Raw genomic sequence first — 23,230 nt, 5'->3', positions numbered from 1 at the left:
TATTTTAGTGAATGATATTAATATATGTTCCAAAATTGTATGGGATTTCTAAAATTCTAATGTCTGAGTATATGCTATCAATCATAATTATGATTATTATGTTAAGTTATTGTAGACCACAGAAATAACAAAATTTCCTTGTCAATTGTGTCTTTAACTATGACTATTTAAAGCCATTTCCACAGTTAATTGCTTAATGCTGATGCAGTTCCTGAAAACTTCCAAAGCATGCCAAATTCTAGAAGATAATGTCTTTTAAGGGTTCCTGAAAGGATGAAAGAGACCCTGAAAAGCACTCTTGAATACAGGTTTCTGGTAATGTTAGAATCATATCATTTGGACTGAGTAAGAATTCCTGGAACTTTAATGAAAAGACTGACTGGTTTATAAAACTGCTAACCCAAGCAGAACAAAAATTAATTGAATACCAAGAAAATACTTTGCCAGATTTTCATGCTAAATCAGCCAATACTGAAATTGTTTAGATATACCATTTGAATGAACTCCATGGTCTAAGTAAAATGGTCTATGATAACCCATCAGTTATCAGTGCTAAGCACCTAAATTGGAGAAACAACTGGTATTCAAGAGGACATAAATCCAATGCTATGCATGGACTCATGGAGAACCAGGACAGCTGCCTTGTCCTTCCTGAGTCATTAATGCTTTTGTTATTAAAAGTTCTGTATTTCATGACTCATCATGGAGAAGATAAATGATCTAAATTAAATATTATATACATTGGTGTGGTGATTTCTAAATTACTGAAATAGTTTATGACCAACGTTTGGTTTGTCAAACCCGTATTTCTGAGAAGACAATCCAAGCTTTGGGTATATTTGGCTACCTCATGGCCATTTAAACATTTATAGAGGGTTTTCATTCAATTATCATTTTCAATTCATGTTTTCTGGTTGTATAACAGCTTTCCCATGCAAGAGGGATGTATATGGTAAACCCTAGAGCAACCACAAAAATGTAGTAAAAAATTTGTTAAAGTAACTAAAATAAGACTTTAGAAATTATTCACTTAGTGCAAAAGAAAGAAGCAAAAAAGGAATAAAGGAACAAAAAAGATATGAGACATATATAAAACAAAAGGAAAATGGCAAACATAAACATAACTATATCAATAACAATTAATGTTAATGTATTCAATAATTCAATCAAATGCAAAGATTATTAGACTGGATTTTTTAAAACATAATTCAACTATATATTGTCCATAGGAGACAAACTTTAGAGTCAAAGAAACAACTAGATTGAAAGTAAAAAAGATAGAAAAAGATATAACATTTAAGCCAATCTGTCAGGAATATATGATAATTATAAACATATATGCACCTAATAGAATACCAAAATACATGAAGCAAAATGTTATAGAAATAAAGGGATAGACAGTTCAAAAATAATAGGGTAGACTTCAATACTCTACTTTTAATAATAGGTTGGACAACTAGACAGAAGATCAAAAATAGGAAAACAGAAGAATTAAATCAACCGGATTTAACCATACATGTCTAGATTACTCCACCCAAAAACAACAGAATATACAGTCTTATCAAGTTCACACAGAACTTTCTCCAGGGTAGACCATATGTTAGGCTATAAAACAAACTTCAGTAAAATTAAAAGGAATAATACAAAGTATGTTCTTTGACTATAATGGAATAAAATTAGAAATTCATAACAGAAAAAAATTATAAAATTCACAAACGTAAAATTAAACAACACACTCCTAAATAATCAATGGGTCAAAGAAGAAATGAGAGGGAGAATGAGAACATACTTTAAGATGAATAAAAATGAAGACAAAACATAAAAAATTATACGATGCACCTAAAGTAGTGCTTAGTAAGAAACCTGCACTTAATTTCTGTATTATGAAAGGAGAAAGATTTCAAATTAACAGCCTAACTTTCTACTTTGGGGCACTGGACAAACAAAAGCAAACTAAACCTAAAGAAAACAGAAGGAAGGAAATTATAAAGGTAAGAGCAGAAAGTAATGAAATAGAAAATGGCGGGGGAAAAAAAAGAAAAACCAATGAGACAAAAAGTTGATTGTTGGAAAAGATTAAAAAAAAATTGACACACCTTTAGCCAGATTAACAAAAAAAAAAGAGAAGATTCAAATTACTAGAATGAGAAATAAAAGTGAGAACATTACTACTGGCCCTACAGAGATGAGAAACATTTTAAAGGAATACATGAACAATTGTATGCCAACTAATTAGAGAACTAAATTAAATGAACAAATTCCTCGAAAGACATAATCTACTAAAGCTGACTTAAGAAGATATAAACATTATTAACAGATCTGTAACAAGAAAATAAATTGAAATAGTAATAAACAAAAAGAACTACCCACAAAGAAAAGTCCATGTGCACATGGCTTTACTGATAAATTCCATTTAAAAAAAAAAAAAGCCAATTTTCACAAATTTTCCAAAAAAAAAATCAAAGAGGAAGGAACACTTCCCAATTCATTCTGTGAAGACAATATTGCTCTGATACCAAACCAAAGATACTGCAATAGAAGAAAAAGAGACCAATATCTCTTATGAATATGGATGCAAAAGTGCTCAACTTGGCAAGATGAATCCAGCAATACATAAAAAGAATTCGACACCATTACTAATTGGGATTCTAGTGATCAGAATGGCCAAAGAATGCTTGATATTTTATTTTAAGTATACTTTGCTATCCTATATTTTGTCATGATCCTAATGCCCAAAAACTTTCAATAAAAGGTTTTTATAACCAAGTTTTGGGTTAGTGTTCTATTGAGAGAGTGTTAGAGTAGGTCCAGTGTAGCATACTTATACAGCAACTGCATGTTTGAAATATGTGGAAGCATAATGTGGATCAAGAAATTGGCAGTATTAGGAAATCAAATATAGAAGTGACTAGGGAAAATGTCGTTTCCCCAAGATCTCTAATGATTCTGTCAAAGAATCATTAGAGATATTGGGAAAAACCCTGGGTTCCCCACCACACATGGTTGGGAATATGAGGCAATTTATGTAAATCTTAAAGGACAGGTCGACCTTAATGCATCAAAGGACTTTGGCATAATTTAGGTGACTATACTTATTTACTTGCATAACAGCAAATGTTTAATAAGTGTCAGAACTAAAATTAGAACCTCAAACTCCTAATTTTAGTCTAGTCTTCTATACTTTGTCATTTACTTGGAGGAAAAGAGAAAAGAAATTCTATCATTTGTGCATTTTTAAATGAGAAAGTCTAAAAGGTACATATGTATAAAATTATACACGTACAAGCTTCTGAATTTTAAAGTTTTTGTTTGTTTTGTTGGTTGGTTGTTTTTTTTTTTTGAAACAGAGTCTCTCGCTGTCATCCAGGCTGGAGTGTAATGACGCGATCTCGGCTCACTGCAACCTCCGCCTCCCGGGTTCAAGCGATTCTCCTGCCTCAGCCTCCCGAGTAGCTGGGATTACAGGCACCCACCACTGTGCCAGGCTAATTTTTGTATTTTTAGTAGAGATGGGGTTTTGCCTTGTTGGCCAGGCTGGTTTCGAACTCCTGACCTCAGGTGATCTGCCCTGCTCGGCCTCCCAAAGTACTGGTCTTACAGGCGTGAGCCACCACACCCGGCCTTAAAGCATTTTTAATAATAAGTTTATCTTTGTGACAGAGGGAAATTTTCTGAAAAATCTAGCCACTGCCCCTATTTCTTACTAGTCAGCTGTTTGAAAAACAGAAACTTCTCTGTAAAATAGCAGCCAAAAAGGGAGTGGTCTCTTCCCCCATCAATTCTATTCCCTAACTGGAAAGCATTCATGAGATTCTGCATGTTGAATGTTGCAGGATCAGGCCATGTGACAGGGGAAGTTTTACTAGCAATGGCATTGTTGACCTCAGATGAGGGAATGGTTAAAAAAATCTGTAGAGATAGTTCACTTTCTGACAAAGGAGTTAGGTTGAAAGAAAGCAAACTAATAGACTTAGCTGCTCCTTCTTCTAATCCCCTTTACTAATAAGGTTGGGAGGAAGGATTGCCATTCATCTTGATTGGTATAGATGCTTTTAATACGGGACTTGCAAAATTGATGTTCAGAGAGGTACATAGTTAGTATGGCTTAATACAGAGGATCCTTTTACAAATAAGCTTGGGAGATGTTGGTTTTAAAAAAAAATTACTGCAGAGCATCTCAAAACTTTGAATGATATTTCATATGTGAATATCCAATGGGAAAGAGAGGATGCTGTATTTCTCACACTATCTAGACGTGTTTCTAAACATCTATCAGGTCAGAGTTTTGACATCTAACCATTTTTTCTCTCACCAGCTCTCAATGATCTCTCTTCATTAAAAGTCTAAAATACCAATGGTTTAGCACGTCCTTCCATGATATTTCTTGTCTAATATTTTATAGTTTAGAAAGTACTTTCACTTCCTGCCTCATCCCAAATTGATTTTCTGTCACTTAATATAATCTGGGTACACAGACTAATAATTTTGGTGTTATCCTACGTGATGGCAAATTTTAGGTTCAACTTGACTGGATTATACCTTGAGAAGTGGTAAAACATTATTTTGGGGTGTGTTTATAAGAGCGTTTCCAGAGGAGATTTACCTGTGAGTCTAAGTGGACTAAGTGGGGAAGAGCTACCCTCAATGCAGGTGGGCACCATCCAATTGACATGGAGTCCAAATGGAGCAAAAACAGAGAAAAGGCAAATTGGCCTCTTTGTTTCTCAGAGGTGGGACACACTCTTCTTCTGCCCTTGCACATCAGAACTCTAAGCTCTCTGGCCTTTAGAATCCAGGAAAGTGCAACCTCAAGCCCCCAACCCCCAACTCACCTGCCCCAGGGTCTCAGGCTTTGAACTTCGGCAAAGCCACATTAGCAGCATCTGAAAGTCTCCAGCTTGTGGACACCCTGTCGTGGGACTACTCATCCTTCATGATCTCAAGAGTCAATCCTTCTACTAAATTACTTCTCATATATTTGTATATATCTTATTGGTTCTCTCTGAAGAACTTTGACTAATACATCATACCATTAATACTTTTAAACATAAAACTTCAAGACTGTTTCGTCTTTCTCTTCAATTTTACAGCTATCAATGACTATTTCTCCTTAACTCCATATATTTATTTCAAAATGCATTTCCAGTGCTTGTTTACCACAATGTTTACATTCTTGAGATTTTTATTTTTATTTCCCTCTCTCGTCTATAACATTTAACACATCTTAAAGTAACTTTTCAGAATGGGCACAGGAGTAAGATCTTTTCTAAACTCTTGCACATGTGGAAATACTTTTATTGTATTAATAGTATTCATGTATGTATTAGTTTTCTGTGGCTGTTGTAACAAATTACCATAAACTTGGTGGCTTAAAATAACAGAAATTTATTTCTCATCATTCTGGAGCCTGGGAAACCCAAGATCAAGGCACTGACAGGTTCAGTGTCTAGTGAGGAATCATTTTCTGGTTCATATTTGGCTCCTTATGGATGTGTCTCCACATGGCGGAAGGGGTGAGCTGGCTCTCTGGGTTCTCTTTTATAAGGTCACTAATATCTTGCTATTACATTCCATACGATTTCAACATAAGAATTTGGGAAAAACGTAAACATTCAATCCATAGCAAGCCTGTGGTACACATTGCTTCTCTTTGGAATACTGAGCCCCTTTTTCTTCTCCTAGACTAGTACTATCCATTACTCACATCTAAGTTTCAATAATATTTCCCTTAAGAAGTTTTTCTGGGTTTCATAATATTGAATAATATACTTTGCCTATATGCACCTAGAACACCTTGCACTTAGGTAATCACAGCGTGTATTATACTACTGTATAATGATCTGCCTTTCCCACCAGACGATGAGCAACTTGAAGGAACAAATTATGACTTGTTCACATTATATTATCAAAACGTAGCATAGTACCTAACATCAGTAGGCAATCAATAAAAATTTGTTAAATTGTAACATTAGAATATGTCAGTTATATAAGTTCTTTGAACCACCAAGGATTTGTTTGTTACCTCTATCTGGGTTCACATAATATCTTGCACTTACTTTTATCATAAAACATATCACAATGTATAGTGACTTGACAGTAACAGTAATAAGGATTTATTAGGCATTTACTATGTGTTAGACATGTGCTAAGCAATTTATTTATATTATAACCTTTAATTTAGTCCTCACAATTGTCAGAGTAGACAGATAGTTAGACATGAGTGGGAAAGGAAGAAAGCACTGGAAAATCTCACACCCCAGAGACCACCCAAAACATGTATGCTAAATATGAGCAGAGAGGAGGGGAAATACCTATGCAGAGAGGAATGCCCTAAACACCCTTTAAGATGCCCAGTAATTGCTCACTCTGCAGTTAACCTGTCGGAATGTAGCTAGCTTCATGCTGATAAGAAGGGAAAAAGGGGGGCCAGACGCAGCGGCTTATGCTTATAATCCCAGCAGTTTGGGAGGCTGAGGCGGGCGGATCACCAGGTCAGGAGATAGAGACCATCCTGGTCAACATGGTGAAATACCATCTCTACTAAAAATACAAAAATTAGCTGGGCGTGGTGGTGCGTGCCTGTAATCCCAGCTACTCGGGAGGCTAAAGCATGAGAATCACTTGAACCCGGGAGACGGAGCTTGCAGTGAGCTGAGATTGTGCCACTGCACTCCAACCTTGGCGACAGAGCGAGACTCCATCTAAAAAAAAAAAAAAAAAAAAAGAAGGGAAAAAGGGACAAAGGGGAAATTCTTAAGAGTTACACAGGCACAAAAAGTACCTATTTGACCACTATATGATCTTGCAGGGACGGTGGTCATGAGTAACTCTGTCATTAGGTAGGATCTATATTGATCACCAGACCCACACGTGTGTATCAACTGAGAGTTAAGTGACAATTCCACAGGGCAAGGACAAGGCCAAGACTTAAGAAAGAAGCAGGAAACCATACAAAGACAAAGGCAGAGACTTAAGACAGAGGCAGTAACTTAAAGAAAAATTCCAACATAATAAAAACTACAACGCAGAACTCTCAGGGCTGCTCCCAGCCAGGTCAGCCTGTTCCTCACTTCGAGTGTACTCTTATTTCCTTAATAAAACTTTTGCTTACTTTAGTAATTGTCTCTTAGTGGAATTATTTCTCCCAAGTAAGATAAGAACTGAGGATCCACATACTTCCCAGTAACATATTGTGGTGCTGTGACTCAGAGAGCCTAACCTGCAAATGGTTCTTCAAGATAAGTGCCATGGTTGTCTCAGACTACCTGGTCAACTACCTCTGCTTCTTCCTGGGCTGTTTTACTAAAGTTTTGAGAAAAACCTCCCACTCTTAATGCTGTTCTTGCCAATTTAAAATGAGGCCTTCCTTTGCTCACTCTTTCACATTCTTACAAATCTCCAGTACAATTCCCTTCAGCCACTGTGACTATGCTAACTCTGGCTGATTTCTCAGTTGACTCTGATGGGGTGACAAGTGAAGGTGGGAGGACTTCAAGGTCCACACCGCATAGATCTAAGCCACTGTAAGCTCCCTGAGAGGAGGCTGGTGAAGGTGGTGGGGATTAAGACTAGGCCATGCAATGACTGAGGATCTTCATATCTCTTAACTAAAATGGTGATCCGCTGCCCACTTTCACCACTTCTACTCAATATTACACTGAAAGTCATAGCCAGAGCAATTAGACAAGAGAAAGAAATAAAGGGCATCCAAATCAGTAAAGAGGAAGTCAAACCGTCACTGTTAGCCAATAATATGATTGTATGCCTAGAAAACCCTAAAGACTCATCCAAAAGCTCCTAGATCTGCTGAATGCATTCAGAGTTTCAGGATACAAAATCAATGTACACAATTCAGTAGCACTGCTACACACCAACCACAACTAGGCTGAGAATCAAATCAAGAACTCAATCCCTCTTACAACAGCTCTTAAAAAATAAAATACTTAGGAATATACCTAACCAAGGAGGTGAAAGATCTCTACAGGAAAATCTAGAAAACACCACTGTGGAATGAAATTATCCACAACACAAACAAATGGAAATGTATCCCATGCTCATGGATAAGTAGAATCAATATTTTGAAAATAACTATACTTCCGAAAGCAATCTACAAATTCAATGCAATTCCCATCAAAATGCCATCATCATTCTTCACAGAACTAGAAAAGAAAATCATAAAATTCATATGGAACCAAAAGACAGCCCACATAGCCAAAGCAAGGCTAAGCGAAAAGAAGAAGTCTGGAGACATCACGTTACCTGACTTCAAACTACACTACAAGGTTATAGTTACCAAAACAGTTCGGTACTGGTATAAAAACAGGCATCTGGACAAATGGAAGAGAATAGAGAACACAGAAATAAAGTCAAACACTTACAGCCAACTGATCTTCAACAAAGGAATCAAACACATAAAATGGGGAAAGGGGGAAATGACACCCTATTCAACAGATGATGCTGGGATCATTGGCAAGCCCCATGTAGAAGAATGAAGCTGGATCCTCATCTCTCACATTATACAAAAGTCAACACAAGATGGATCAAAGACTTAAATCTAAGACCTGAAACCACTAAAATTCTAGAAGATAACATTGGCAAAACTCTTCTAGACATTGGCTTAGGCAAAGAGTTCATGACCAAGAACACAAAAGCAAATGCAACAAAAACAAAGATACATAGATAGGACCTAATTAAACTAAAAGGCTTCTGCACAGCAGAAGAAATAATCAGCAGAGTAAACAGACAACCCACACAGTGAGAAATAATATTTGCAAACTACACACCTGACAAAGAACTCATATCCAAAATTTACAAGGAATGCAAACAAATCAGCAAGAAAAAAAAATCCCATCAAAAAGCGGGCAAAAGACATGAATAAACAATTCACAAAAAATATATATACAAATGGCCAACAAACATGCAAACATTCTCAACATCACTAATTATTAGGGAAATGCAAATCAAAACCACAATGAGAAACCACTTTACTCCTGCAAGAATGGCCATAATTAAAATATCAAAAAAACAGATGTTAGCATGGAGGTGGTGAAAAGGGAACACTTTTACACTGCTGGTTGGAATGTAAACTAGTATAACCACTATGGGAAAGAGCATGGAGATTCCTTATGGAACTAAAAGTAGAACTACCACTTGATCCAGCAATCCCACTACTTGGTGTCTACCCAGAGGAAAAAAGTCATTATATGAAAAAGACACTTGCACATGCATGCTTTTAGCAACAAAATTTGCAACTGAAAAAATATGGAACCAGCCTCAATGTCCATCAACCAACGAGTGGATAAAGAAAATGTGATATATATGTGTATACCATGCAATACTACTCAGCCATAAAAGGGAACAAAATAATGGCATTCGCAGCAACCAGGATGGAGTTGGAGACCATTATTCTAAGTGAAGTAACACAGGACTGGGAAATCAAACATCATATACTCTCACTTATAAGTGGGAGCTAAGCTATGAGGATGCAAAGGCTTAAGAATTACATAATGGATTTTGGGAATTTTGTGGGGAAGGACGGGAGGTGAGTGAGGAATAAAATAGTACACATTGGGTGTAGTGTACACTGCTTGGCTGATGGATGCACCAAAATACCAGAAATTATCACTAATAATTTTTTCCATGCAACCAAACACTGGTTCCCCAAAAACCATTGAAATAAAAATAAATAAATAAATAATAGTATAAAATGGTTATCCTCCAATAATTTCACTGTTAAACTTTCCTTTCATTGCATTGTACCCCCTTCTCTCCCCTGAGTGGGTGCTAGCAACCACAGAAAGGAGGCATGCCCCCATGGACAGTTAATCTCACAAATTAACTTACTCCTTGCTGTGTCTTTGTTCTCCACAAGGTTTCTTTGAATTCCTTCTTCATGCTTAGCCTCCTAGCAGGATCTGCTCCTATGGTTCCTCCTGCAACCATTTAAAGCATCCTTCATTTATTACCAGGCCTTTCTAGCCTGGCCACCTTTAGTAAATACATTATGCTTTAGCTTCTCAAGTGGGCTGTCTGGCTCCTCCAGGTAGCCATCTGTGGCCCCCACCTTCTCTTCCTTCTGTCTCACTTTACACCTGGAGTTCCTTATGGGCCAATGGGATGTTCTTCCTCTGTCTCTTAAGACCATTATTGTCAAACTCTGAAACCCTAAAGCATTTTTTGCTTTTTATTAAACAAACCAACAGAAAATGTCCCGGGGCTCCCCTTGCCATTTATGTAATTATATAAAAGACTGGAGTCAAGACCCTAGTCCACTTAGCCTGGGACCTAGGAATTACCATGCCTTCTCAAGCATCTTTTCAGCATAAGCCCTAAGGAACCTCCTCAAAACAGGGGAAGGTTTCAAATCTTTCCTGACTCCTCTAACCATCTACACCATCTATCTAAATGTCATTATAGGCTAAAACAATCCTATGTGGAGGTCTCTTCTCTTCAAGCTTTGGCGGAGGTACAACTATTGGGTTTCTTAAAGGGCCAGGATCATTGAGAATATAAAAGGCAACAAAATTATTCCTGTATCAGATACTACTCTACCCCCTTGCCTGGAATAGAGGCAAGAAAGATGTCACCAGTAAAATATTAACCAAAAGGAGACTGGGGAAATCTTTCTGATTAAAAGAGAAAAAGCAGAGACAAAAAGAGCACACAGTAAGAATCAACCAAATCCAGAGCTCCCTAAGTGCAAGGTGAGGGGCATTTTGCCTTCCTTGGTCTGGTGAGGGGCATTTTGCCTTCCTTGGTCTGGTGAGGGATGCCTCACCTTCATAAGCATTGTAGGAATGGACAGGGAGACATCTCTTTCATCCTACAGTTTTCCTTTGTCTTCTCTTTAAAATGGATAACCAGACTTCCATACCCCAAGATTCACCCCTTCTGAGAAGCATCCTTAAAAATTGAGATAAATTCAACCCTCAAACCCGAAAGTGAAAAAAAAAACTATTTTTCCTTTATAAAACCAGAGGAAATCTGGCTGGAGAACAAAAGTGCAAATTTTAATACCATCCTCCAGCTGGACTTCTTCTGCTGCCATCAGGGCAAATAGTCAGAGCTCCCCTACTTACAAACCTTCATGGCTTCGAGGGAAGACTCTAATCTTTGTAAGGCTTATAAGCCAGATCTCTCTGTCCTACCTACGCTTAGCCACCATAAACTGGGGCCAAAAGAAAATCCTATAGCCTTTCTCAAAAAGCTACAAGAAACCCTTATTAAGCACACCAACTTAAACCCAGAATTCCCAGAGGGACTAGTCTTAAAAGACCATTTCTTCACTCAAGTCACCCCAGATATTAGGAGAAAATTGCAAAAGTCAGCCTTAAGACTCAGTGCCTCTATGCCAGAAATCCTCAAATTAGCTTCATTGGTCTTTTACAACTGGGATCAGGATGAGGAATACAGGGTCACGAAGAGAGAAAAACAAAGAGACAGGAGGAGGCAGTCTCAACTATTGGCTACTTTACAAGTCTTCCAGACCCCACCAGGCTGCTGTGAAAATACGCTCCCAGGTAACTGCCATCAGTGCAAAAGACTGGGCCACTGAAGAAGGAACTGCCCAACTGGAAGAAAGCCCCACATGAACTTCCCCCTTTGCCATAAGCTCAGCCACTGGAGGAAGGATTGTCCCGGGAGCCAAAAGACTCCCTCGCTGGATCCCCCATGTAATGATGGCCTTGAGCTGAAGGGGCCCTCCACTACAGCCAGCTCCCAGATCAGACATAATCATTAAAGGAATAGAGCCAAGGGCAACTCTGGAAGTGGCAGGTAGGACTATAATTAAAAAAAAAAAAAAATACAAGAGCCACCAAGTTTGTGCTAACCTCTTTGGGAAACTTTCCTCCAAATCTAGTTAGGTGATGGGGGAAAATAGCACCCCCCAATAAAGATTCACACTCATTTTATATTGCATATGGGGACCAATTACTATTCTCCCACCAGACCCTGGCAATGTCTGAATGCCCCACACCCGTTTTGGGAAAGAATGTACTTCCCAAGGTGGGTGCCTGCTTAATATTTACCCAACCTCTGGATTCATCTTTCCCCCTAATGGCCTTATTTCTCCCAGGGAAAGCTGCCTAAACCTTTAACCAATGACTTCAATCCAGATAGTCCTACCTCAGGTTTTAGAGACAGCCCACACATCCATAAAGCCCTAGCAAGAAATCTAACCAAGCTATTCTTGAGGAAAGACAACTTCTACAATATATATATAACCTACTCCTTTGCCCCGCCCACCACAGAGCTTGTACAACAACACGCAATACAAACCTTAAACTTCCTAGCAAAAGAGGATACAAAGTATTCAAAGCTAAGACAGAATTTGATACCTAGAACTAACTGAATATATACATAGAGTACTGCTGGCTAGTGTGAGCCCTTCAGCAACCAACAACTCCTATACCTGCCAGGGTCACAGGTCCTCATTAAAACCTGGAGAGACTGGTCAACTGGGTCTCAGCTAATCCCCTTATGGAAGGGTCCTTTTACTGTCTTACTTTCCACCCCAACAGCTATCAAAGTTCCTGACATCTCTAGTTGCATATATCACTCCCAAATAAAACCCCGGGAAGGCTCCAAAGAACAGGGAAAGAACCAACGCCCAGTTATTCTTCTGAGCCATTGGAAGACCTGAAGCTTCTCTTCAAACAAAAAGATAAGTAAATGGCTCCTCCCTCCTCATCTCAGAGTTTTCAGGCCCAAAAACATCAAACAGATAATGTTAGCTAGGTCATAAACTGTTTCTACGACTTTTGATAATTATTCAACTTGCCTGCTTTAGAGTAATTAAATTCTTGGCAAGGCCTGGGGACATGTGGAGTTAGCTATGCCCTTGACTATGCTATAAAAAGTCAGACTTACCTACTCCTCTCTAACAATTGGAGGGGAACTTGCTCATTAATTTATCTTTCCCTTCATGTGGCCCTCCTAAACCAATATCAGTCAGTACCTATCCCCCTTCCCTCCAAGTCCACATCTCAAAGAGTGGTCATAGCCTTCCTTCCCTTACTTACAGCTCTGGGATTAAGAACTGGAGTAACTAAAATAAGAACAGGAGTGTAGGAATTTTAATCTTTCAGCAAATGCATACCACCTTATCCCATGAGCCAGGATAGGCTCTTGAAGAGACAACCAAAGCCATTGGTTGTCCAATGGCTTGATCAGCAATTTAACTCCCTAGCAGGGATGGGCCTCCAAAACCAACACGCCTTAGACATCAGCACCTCAGCCCAGGGAGGAACCTGTGCTATGCTCAAAGAAGAATGTTAACCAGTTAGAAATCATACAGGACAGCATTCAACAACTACAAGAAAAAGCTAAACATCTACAGGCAGCTTCAGGCCCATTCTCAGGGACATGGACCATCCTCAGTTGATTCTGACCTCCTCTGGGCCCACTCTCCACGATGCTCCTTCTTCTCCTCTTAGGCCTTTGCTTGGTCAATTTGTTAACTAAATTTATTTCTTTCTGCATTCAGGCTACCAGTCATCAAATGAGATTACAGCAAGGATACAACATATTACATTTGCAGGTCCCAACACCTATATAAACACCTCTCCCTTGAATGCAGGAGAAGGTTCGAGGAAAAGGAGGAGCTCCTGACAGAGAGCAAGAGAAGGAGACCCTGATGAGTTCTTAATTCTGTATCTGCAGGAAGTAGTTACAGAAGACCCAAGATACTCCTAGACTCAAAATTTTTTAGGGTCTCAAACTTGTGAGGGGGGAATTTTGGAGTAGGCAGATAGTTAAACATGAGCAGAAAAGGGAGTCCCTGAAGGAGAAAGCTCTGGAAAATCTCATGCCCTAGAGACCACCTAAAACATACATGCAAAATATAAGCAGATAAGAAGGGAAATACCTATGCAAAAAAGAACACCCCGAAATGCCCCTCACAATGCTCAGTAGTTGCTCACTCTGCAGTTAACCTGTCAGAATGTAGCTAGCCACACGCTGATAAGAAGGGAAAAAGGATCAAATGTGGAGGGATAGCATTAGGAGATATACCTAATGTTAAATGACGAGTTAATGGGTGCAGCATACCAACATGGCACATGTATACATATGTAACAAACCTGCACGTTGTGCACGTGTACCCTAAAAGTTAAAGTACAATAAAAAAAAAAAAAAGAAGGGAAAAAGGACAAAGGGGAAATTCCTAAGAGATACGCAAGCAAAATAAGTACAGATTTAACAGCTATATGATCCTCCAGGGGTTGTGGTCATGAGGAACACCTTAGGTAGAGTTTGTATTGATCACTGGGCCCACATGTGCACATCAACTGACACTAAGGGAGAATCTCACAAACCTGAGCAGGAACTACTACATGGAGACAAGAAGTGTCTACTACATGAAGACAGAAGTGGGAAACTATACAAAGACAAAGGCAGAGACTTAAGAAAGAGGAGGGAACTTAAAGAAACAGTCCAACATAATAAAAACCACAATGAAGAATTCTTGGATCTATTCCCAGCCAGGTCAGCCCAGTCCTCTCTTGGAGCGTACTCTTATTTCCTTAATAGATCTTTTGCTTATTTTATTACTTGGTTCTTGACTGAATTCTTCCTCCTAAGTAGAACAAGAACCAAGGACCCCCGTACTTCCTAGGAAGATAATGACCCTGTAAGTTAGCATATTATTTTCCCCATTTCAAGATTATGAAATGGGCACAAAGAGGTTAAGAATATTGTTCAAAGTAACAGAGTTAGCAAACAGAGAAGCTTTTAACAGACAATTTGACTCCAGACATCATTCTATTAACTAGTATACTATACTTCTCATGTTTCCTTCTCTAACACCAAACTAAAAGAAAATTCTCGGAGGAAGGTATTGTACCTTCTTCCCATTGCCAAGCATGTTATTGTAGGTACCACACGCTCTTGGTCCCTTAAAGGTTTGCTAAAATTCACTGATATCAGGCAGATTGATTAACAGGAGAAAAGGCATACAGTTGTATGTAACGCATACACACAGTAGCTTCAGACTAAAGACTCAACTTCCTGATGACATACAGAAACTTACCTAGTATCCCAAGGACACAGTAAAGAATGCAGATTCACAGCATGACCAGAAACAGGTTATGTTGGTAAATCAGGTTTAGTGGCAAGATGGCGTGAACCCGGGAGGCGGAGCTTGCAGTGAGCCGAGATCGCGCCACTGCGCTCCCGCCTGCGGGACGGAGCGAGACTCCGCCTCAGAAAAAAAAAAAGAGAGAGAAAGGAAGAAGCTTGGCTAGCAAAGGTGGGCTTAATATGTAGATGAAGCCTCTCTCAGAGACAACAGATGGTAAATATTTCTTTTCAGACTTTTAAAGGTGTCGGGCTCAATCTCTTCTGGATCTTGGAAAAGTCATATAAAGGAGAGAGGGAAATGGCTGCATTAATGGGAATTCTCTACAAATGCAAATTTTCCCCGCTCAAGACAGCTTTGCAAGGCCGCTTCTGTCAGGATGGCCAAGCAGAAGCCATTTCGAGATTTGTCAAAGAAATATATTTTGGAGTAAAATATTTTAATTTCCTTCATTATATAATTGTATAATAGCTGCTTAATAAATATTTTCTGTATGAATAAATGATAACATGAAGTAAAGTTCAAATTAATTCTCAATGTGAGTTCAAATATATTATTATTTCAAAAAATGACAATATGCCAATAACTTTTATATTGTCTTCACAGAATTTTGAAAAATATCTATGTATTGATACTCAGCATTAAAAATATGAGCCTCCAAACCAACTCAGATATGCTCAGATATGCAGCATAGGTGCCTAAAGAGATATTAAAATGTTTATTTCCGTATATTATGCAAAGAATATTTAATAATTCTATGTATATCTTGATAGAATTCATTAACAATGAGCCAAAACTTTTCAAAATAATTTGAATTCTCAAAAATTGATTCAGTTAGACTATGTATTCTTTGGAATTTGGTTTTCCTAATCTTATATACGTTTTCATGCTTTTCATAAATTTTCAAACATGCTCCTACCAGCTCATCATGTTAAGGGTCTAACACGCAGATAAATAATACCTTCACCTTCAAAAGTAAAATGTTCTAATGTAGGTGCTATTTGATTCTTTCACCTATTTCACAGAACATTAGTAACTCAACGGCAGCCTACTTCATGTCTCTTTCCAGTTACTATCCACCATCAAAGATAACCATTATCCAGACTTTTAATGCCATACAATATTTGTTAGGTGTTTGTTAAATATTATAGAAATGTAATCTTGCAGTACTTGTTCCTTGTGTTCAGCATCTTTTTGTAAATATGTTTTCTGCAATTCATCCTTACTGTTTCAGGTAATAATGATTTTTTCCATTTTTTATTACTGTGTAATAATACCTTACATGAACACACTATCCATTTTACTATTGATGAATATTTGGATTGTTTTTAGTTTGGGGCTATTCTGTACAAAGCGACTAAACACATACTTCTATGTGTACCTGGTGAATATATGCACTCATTTTTCTTGGAAATGTACCTAGTAGAAATTGTTGGATTATATGATCAACATATGCTCAGCTTTAACCAATATTACACATTTTTTTCAAAATGTTTATGCCTATTTACACTTTCAACAGTATATAAAAGGTGCAATTGCTCCATATCCTTTCCAGCACATAGTACTTTTAGTTATTTAAAAGTATTCATTGTAGTGAATGTGTAGTAACTCTCTGTGGTTTTCGTTTGCATTGTCCTGATGATCTTTTATATGTATATTGTCCACTTCAATATTCTTTTTTTGATGGGAGAGGAAGAGCCTATTTAAGTCTTTTGCCTTTTCTATTTCTCTTGAGTCTCCCTTTACTTTACTTATTGCTCTGGATCCATGTCCTTTGTTGTACAAAAACTTTAAAATTTATTTTCTCACTTTATTGCTTTCTTTCACTCTTTTATGTCTTCTGATGAAAAGATATTTTTAATTTTAATGTGGTCCAATTTATGATTTATTTTCTTTATGGACATTACTTTTTGTATACTGGTTTAGGAAATTTTTGCTGACTCCAAGCTTTAAAAGGTTTCTTTCTTAACCTTTAGTCTTACCTTTTATGATTATGTGACAATACGTTTTGAATTGATATATTTATATAGTGAGAGGGAGAGATCAAGGTTTCATTTGGATATCTAATTAATCCTGCACTCTTTATTAAAATATGTATTCTTTCCTCACTGAATTTTAGTGGAGATTTGATCATGTGACTCTATTTCTGAACTCTCTGTCATGCTCCATTGTTCTATTAGCCTATTTATGCACAATTTATAGTGTCATAATTACTGTAGCTTTAAAATAAATATCTGAATATTTGTTGGTATAAGTCTGATAATATAAATCCTCTAGCTTTCATCTTGTTCTTTAAGATTGTCTTGGCTATTCTTGTCTATTATAATTTCTTATAAATTTCAACACGAGCTTGTCAAATTACATGCAAACATACATACACACAAACTGGCTGATTTTCGGGGGGGCTTGCATAATCCTACAGATAAATTTGAGGAGAATTGATGTATTTATAATATTGAGATTTCCAATTCATTAGCCTGGTTTGTCCCTTTATTTTACCTTATTTAGGTTTTCTTTAATTACTCAGTAGTGCTTTTCAGTTTTCTCTTTAAGTGATGTTTTGAATGTGGTGAGTCTTATTTTCTAGATTTTTTTTAAAGATTTTCTCTTTCACATTAGTTTTAAGCAGTTTTATTGTTATGTGTCTATGTGTGGCTTCTTTTTATATTATTCTGCCTGAGGTGCATCACAATTTTTGAATTGGGGTTTAATGTATTTTGTTCATTTGGGAAAATTTAAAGGTACTCTTTTGCTGTCTATTTTCTTGAAGATATTGATGATAATAATTTTAAAGTCAAAGTTTGAAAACCAAACAGACAGATTCCAAGTGGGTCTTTTTCTGTTGTCCAGATTCTTCTTTTGAAATTTATTTTTGTTATGCTGGTTAATTTTTTATTGAGTGCCAGGCATTGTCTATGAAAAATTATGGAAGCTCTCAATTTGATTATCTTTCACCAGAGAAGATTAACTCTATCTCTTATCCAGGCTGCAAAGAGGCAAGTCACCTGTATCTAATCCTGGAGTGACATGATCCAAGACTAGTTTGCAGTCTCTATAAATTCCTTCTCCCATTTTGCTTCCAATCCTAGACTTTAAACCTTCATGGTTTAAATGAGAGCCTGTAGAGTCTCTCAGCTATGCTACTTCATAAGGGATCCTGAACTCCAAATTTTTGCTCCCAGGTCATGAAACTGCAAAAAACTCCACTTTGCTCTTCAGCTGTTTTCAGCTTGGTTTCTGACCATCTTGCCCTGTGCAGCTTAGTGAGAAAAGGGCTCGAGGAGAAAAATGGCATCAAGTATTTAACCAAAGTATTTGTGCTTTCCTTCTCTTTGGGATCTTATCCCCTCATGTTATGATACCTTTGAATATCAGAAGTTCAATATCTGTCCTGCCATTCTATGAGATTAACTAAAGCTATCCTCGCTTCTCTGCCTCTTTCTTGGGACTATGAATCAGCAAATGGACCAAGGGGAAAAACAATAGATAAAAACTTGGGTTACGTTTAGTTACCTTTCCTTCTCTTTAGGATCTGGGCCTTGAAATTCTAGTTGTCTTTGAAACTATCCTGAGACCTTCAAAACAGATCTTGAATTTTATCCAGATTTTCTCTGTTATCATCAGGAGCATTGGTTTGCTGCAAGCTACTGTATCAAAGCCCATAACATGTATTTCTCTTTGAATTAATTCTAGTATGAGAGAATATCATGGGTTAAAAATTCCACAAAGCACTCATATTTGTCATGTACTAACTCACAAAGAATAACTCAATAAAATACAAAAGCAAAAAACATTCAAATTATTTTACTTTTTTCAACTTCAGGGAATCAACTAGAAAAAAATCAAAATACTAGCCTAAAACACAGAAGATGACTTAAAATGTTGAAGAAACTGTTCTAATTAACTTGCTTTAAGAATAAATCAAAACTGATATACAGAAAACTTAGATATAAACAAAGCATGAAATCATTGCCTCTCAAAGTCTTAGTCTTAAAGTGGTTACAAGAACATGTGTAACCTTAATTGCTTTTATTGAAAACAAGTCACATAAAAATATATTAATTGCAAATTTATCTTAAGAGACAAGAAAACAAGAAAATATTCTGAAATAAATTAATACAAAAATACAAAAATTATGACAGAAAAATTAGAATAATAAATACATAAAACAGTTATTTAGAAATATGAATAAAATGAACAGATATTTGGAAATTCTCACCAAAAAACAAACACAAAAAATTTAAGAATGATAAAATGTCATAGCTATACATATAAAAGAGAAACTGCTTTCAAGATGTAAAGGAGTTTTACAAATAAATTTGTAAATTTTGATGAAATGAGCCACCTTCTGGAAAATTAGAATTGAAAAAAATTGTCTTAGTAGAGGAGATAATATTAAGAACTCAATGACCAAAGAAAAAGTTTAAAAGTGAGGAAAATCTATATTCCCACAAAGGCCACAGGTGAAATTTTGAAAACTGAAATTTACTATACTTAAGGGAAAAATATAAGAAGATAAAGTGGAAGCAGAAGAGGTTAAGCGACATAAACAATGTCACACAGCTGGAGCCTAATGGAGCCTTTTTTAATAAAAAAACTTCTCTAGTGCATAAAAGCTGGAATAACACTGATATTAAATGAACAATATTTTAAAAATTAAAGAGTGTATATACTGATTTCACATATGATTATAGATGCCAAAATAACTAAAATATTAGCAAAATAATTTCAGAAAAGTCTTCAAGAATATATTATAAACAAGTAGGGAAAAAATTCTAATATTGCAATGGTGGTTTAACTGTAGGAAAAATATAATTGATAGGTTAAAGAAAAACTTATATGACCATCTAAACTAATGTTGACATAACAATAAAATGGAAAACAAAAACAATGTTAACAGAAAAAAGAAAATAATTAAAAGTTATATGTAGCCTAGAAATAGAAGTATATGTTTTCAATGTAATAGATAGCTATCAAAAATAAGAAATCAACATTTTATTTTCTAGTGAAACACTGAAGACAATCCAAGTCAAGTCAGGAACAACATAAGGATGCCTGATAACACAAGTATTATTCAACATGGATGTAGAATTCCTAACAAATGTAATTATACAGCACAAATAAGAAAAAGATATAAATATAGGAAGAAAAGGATTATTATTATTTGTGGCTTATTTGATTTTCTACTTACAAGATGTAATAGAATAAAAATTTAAATCTTTAGAATAAGAAAATTTAATAAAGTGTCTACATGAAAAGATTAATGTGTAAGAACCATTAATGTTTTTATATAACAACTTTAGCCAATTAAAAAAGGGAAAAAGATGTCACCTCCATAACACCGTTTTAAAAAGTAAAAATAAACATAAGATCTAAGACCTATAAGAAGAAAGCTTTACTGAGAGACCTAAGAAGTCTGAATAAATGGATAAAAGTATCATCTTCTAGAAAACACAGAATCAATATTTTTGAGTCAGTTCTCCCCAAGTTAATCTATGGATTTAATGCAAAAATTGAATCAACATCTTAATGAGATTTAGGTGATTCTAAAGTTCATCTAGATGATCAAATGCATACTAACTGTGAAATTTGTAAAAAAAAAATTATTACAGAGGCACTCTTCTGCCAGTTTTCAAATCCATTCTAAAATTTTAGTGATTAAAGTAATGTAATATCAGTTCACATCAAGACATGCATTTCTAAAGAAAAGAATATATACTCCAGACAGGCCCACGTTTATATATGCATGTCTCTGTGTTTGTATTCTTATACAAAATAAGGCAGCATTTAAAATCACTGTTGAAAACATAGACAATTGAGTAAAGTGTGTTGACAAAATTAGAAATTTATTTATAAACCAGTAAATGTGCATCACTTCCCCACACCACATCACATATCAAAGTAAAATCTAGATGAATTGGTGATTAAAAAATTAAAAATAAAATAAAACTCAGGAGGAATAACTTCAAGAGCTCTATTGTACATTATAGTGACTATAGTTAATAACAATATAAAGTTTACTCAAAAATTGCTGAGAGTAGATTTTACATGTTCTCACCACAATAAAAAGTGATAAGGCTGAGTGCCACAGCTCATGCCTGTAATCCCAGCACTTTGGGAGGCTGAGGTGGAAGGGTCACTGGAGGCCAGGAGTTTTACACCAACCCTGACAACATAGAGATAACCTGTCTCTAGAAAAAAAAATAACAATTTTCTGGGCATGGTGGCATATGCCTACAGTCCCAGCTACTCAGGAGACTGAGGTGTGAGGATCACTTGAGCTAGGAGGTCAAATCTGCAGTGAGCTGTGACTGCACCACTGCACTCCAGCCTGGGTGACAGCAAGACACTGTCTCAAGAAAATAAAATGATAAGAATGACATGTAATGCATATGTTAAATAGTGTGATGTAGCCATTCCACAATGCATACATTTTTCAAACGTGATGTTGCACAACATAAATTTATATAATATTTACTTGGCAATTAAAAATAAAAATAATGTTGGGATGGGAAAGACCTTACTAAGAAAAAAACAAAATCCAGAAGCCATATAGGAAAAGATTAACAGATATAATTACATAAGAAGGTAAAATATCTGTATTACAAAAGACACCATGAAAGAAATGCAAAATAATAGACACAAGAGAGACCAACCCAGGGGTCTGAGAGATATCTTTTACAGAAGCAAAGTATTAAAATTCAAAATATATAACTTCACATTCATATTTTAAAAATCAAATACCCAATTAGAAATGTGACCAAAGTATATATACTGACAATGCACAGAGTAGAAATGGCAAAATTCAATAACTAATTGAAAAAATTTATTCAACCTCACCAGTTGTCAAAATGCACATTGAGAAAACAATAAAATACCATTTCCCTTTCAACAAACTGGCAAAAACAAAAACAAAAGAGTGATATCAATAATATCCAATTAGTAAGGGCTTTGAAGAATCAACATTCTCATACACTCTTGACAGTGCAAAATAGTACTGCCCATTACTTATAGGGCAATTTGACAATGTGTATCAAAATTGTAAATATGTGCACCTGAAAGAACAAAAATCCCTTATTTTTCTCCCTAAACAAGTAGTATGAAGGAGGACGGGTGTTGTTAATAAACTTAAACATGCGAGACTTTTTGAAAGTTTAATTTTAAAGTAATAGCAAAGATCTTTAAACTGTTAAAAACAAAACAGAGTTTGGGAAGTAAGCCTGAAGAAATTAAAATATCTCTGTACAAAAAAACAGGAAGAATTAAATTTTCCTTGCTTCTGAGAAACAGGATTGAGGGAAGAGAAATCAATTACAGAAGGGATGAGAACAGGGGAAGAAGACCCTTGCTTCTTGGCACAGTGATCAAAGACTTTTAAAAATGGGAATTATCATAGTAGGTTTTGGGCATTTTGTGTTTCTTAAATGCAAAACCTATTTTAACTCCTCAAATCTTGAATAAAGTTGTCTTTATCTCACACACACATACACACACACCCAAGCATGCATACACCATTCTTGTAAGGACACACTTCTCTTGTTTGTTAATTACATATGGCAAGGAAAGACCAAACATTGGCTACAGCCAACATTAGACATAAGGGTCTGCCAGTCCTCAACAGTTCTATAAATTACAAACCAAAAATCCAATAATCAGAATTTAAAAGAGGAAGTGTCTATTTGAGTGTTACCTTTTTATATAAAATTGACAGATAAAAGCGGAGTTCTACATTTGGTACAATGTGGTACAGGATAGGGACCACATTTGTTGGATGGCAAGATTATTCATAAACTAATTCACAGGAAACAGGAGCTGAGAAGCAGGGATGTCCACAAGAGAGTGAGATTCTTATGAATTTCCAATGATTAGAGATGGAATAAATCTTATCTACTTATCTAGATATAAAAAGCAAGATTAACCCAGTGGATATTTGGTTCATACTCTTCAAAAACTGAGTTCCAATTCCTGGGATCTATCCTAAGGAAACGGTAGCGTAAACATCCAAAGCTTCATGTACAAAGATGTTTGTTGCAACATTATTTGTGTTCAAAAATTTGGACATTAACTATATGCCCATCAATAAGCATGGTTAAAGGATAAGAAAAATATGCACCGGAGGGGAGTTCCAAGATGGCTGAATAGGAACAGCTCCAG

The 23,230-nt window shown here is 36.1% G+C and overlaps 1 pseudogene; it reads right to left on the bottom strand.

The window, feature by feature from the left end:
• Positions 1-11,470: 11,470 nt before the first annotated feature.
• Positions 11,471-23,230, bottom strand: part of LOC100434007 (elongation factor 1-alpha 1-like) — a 181,417-nt pseudogene continuing 169,657 nt past the window's right edge.

Source organism: Pongo abelii, chromosome X (genome assembly GCF_028885655.2).
Source record: "Pongo abelii isolate AG06213 chromosome X, NHGRI_mPonAbe1-v2.0_pri, whole genome shotgun sequence".
Classification (NCBI taxonomy): Eukaryota; Metazoa; Chordata; class Mammalia; order Primates; family Hominidae; genus Pongo; species Pongo abelii.
This window is presented reverse-complemented; position numbering and strand designations above follow the sequence as displayed.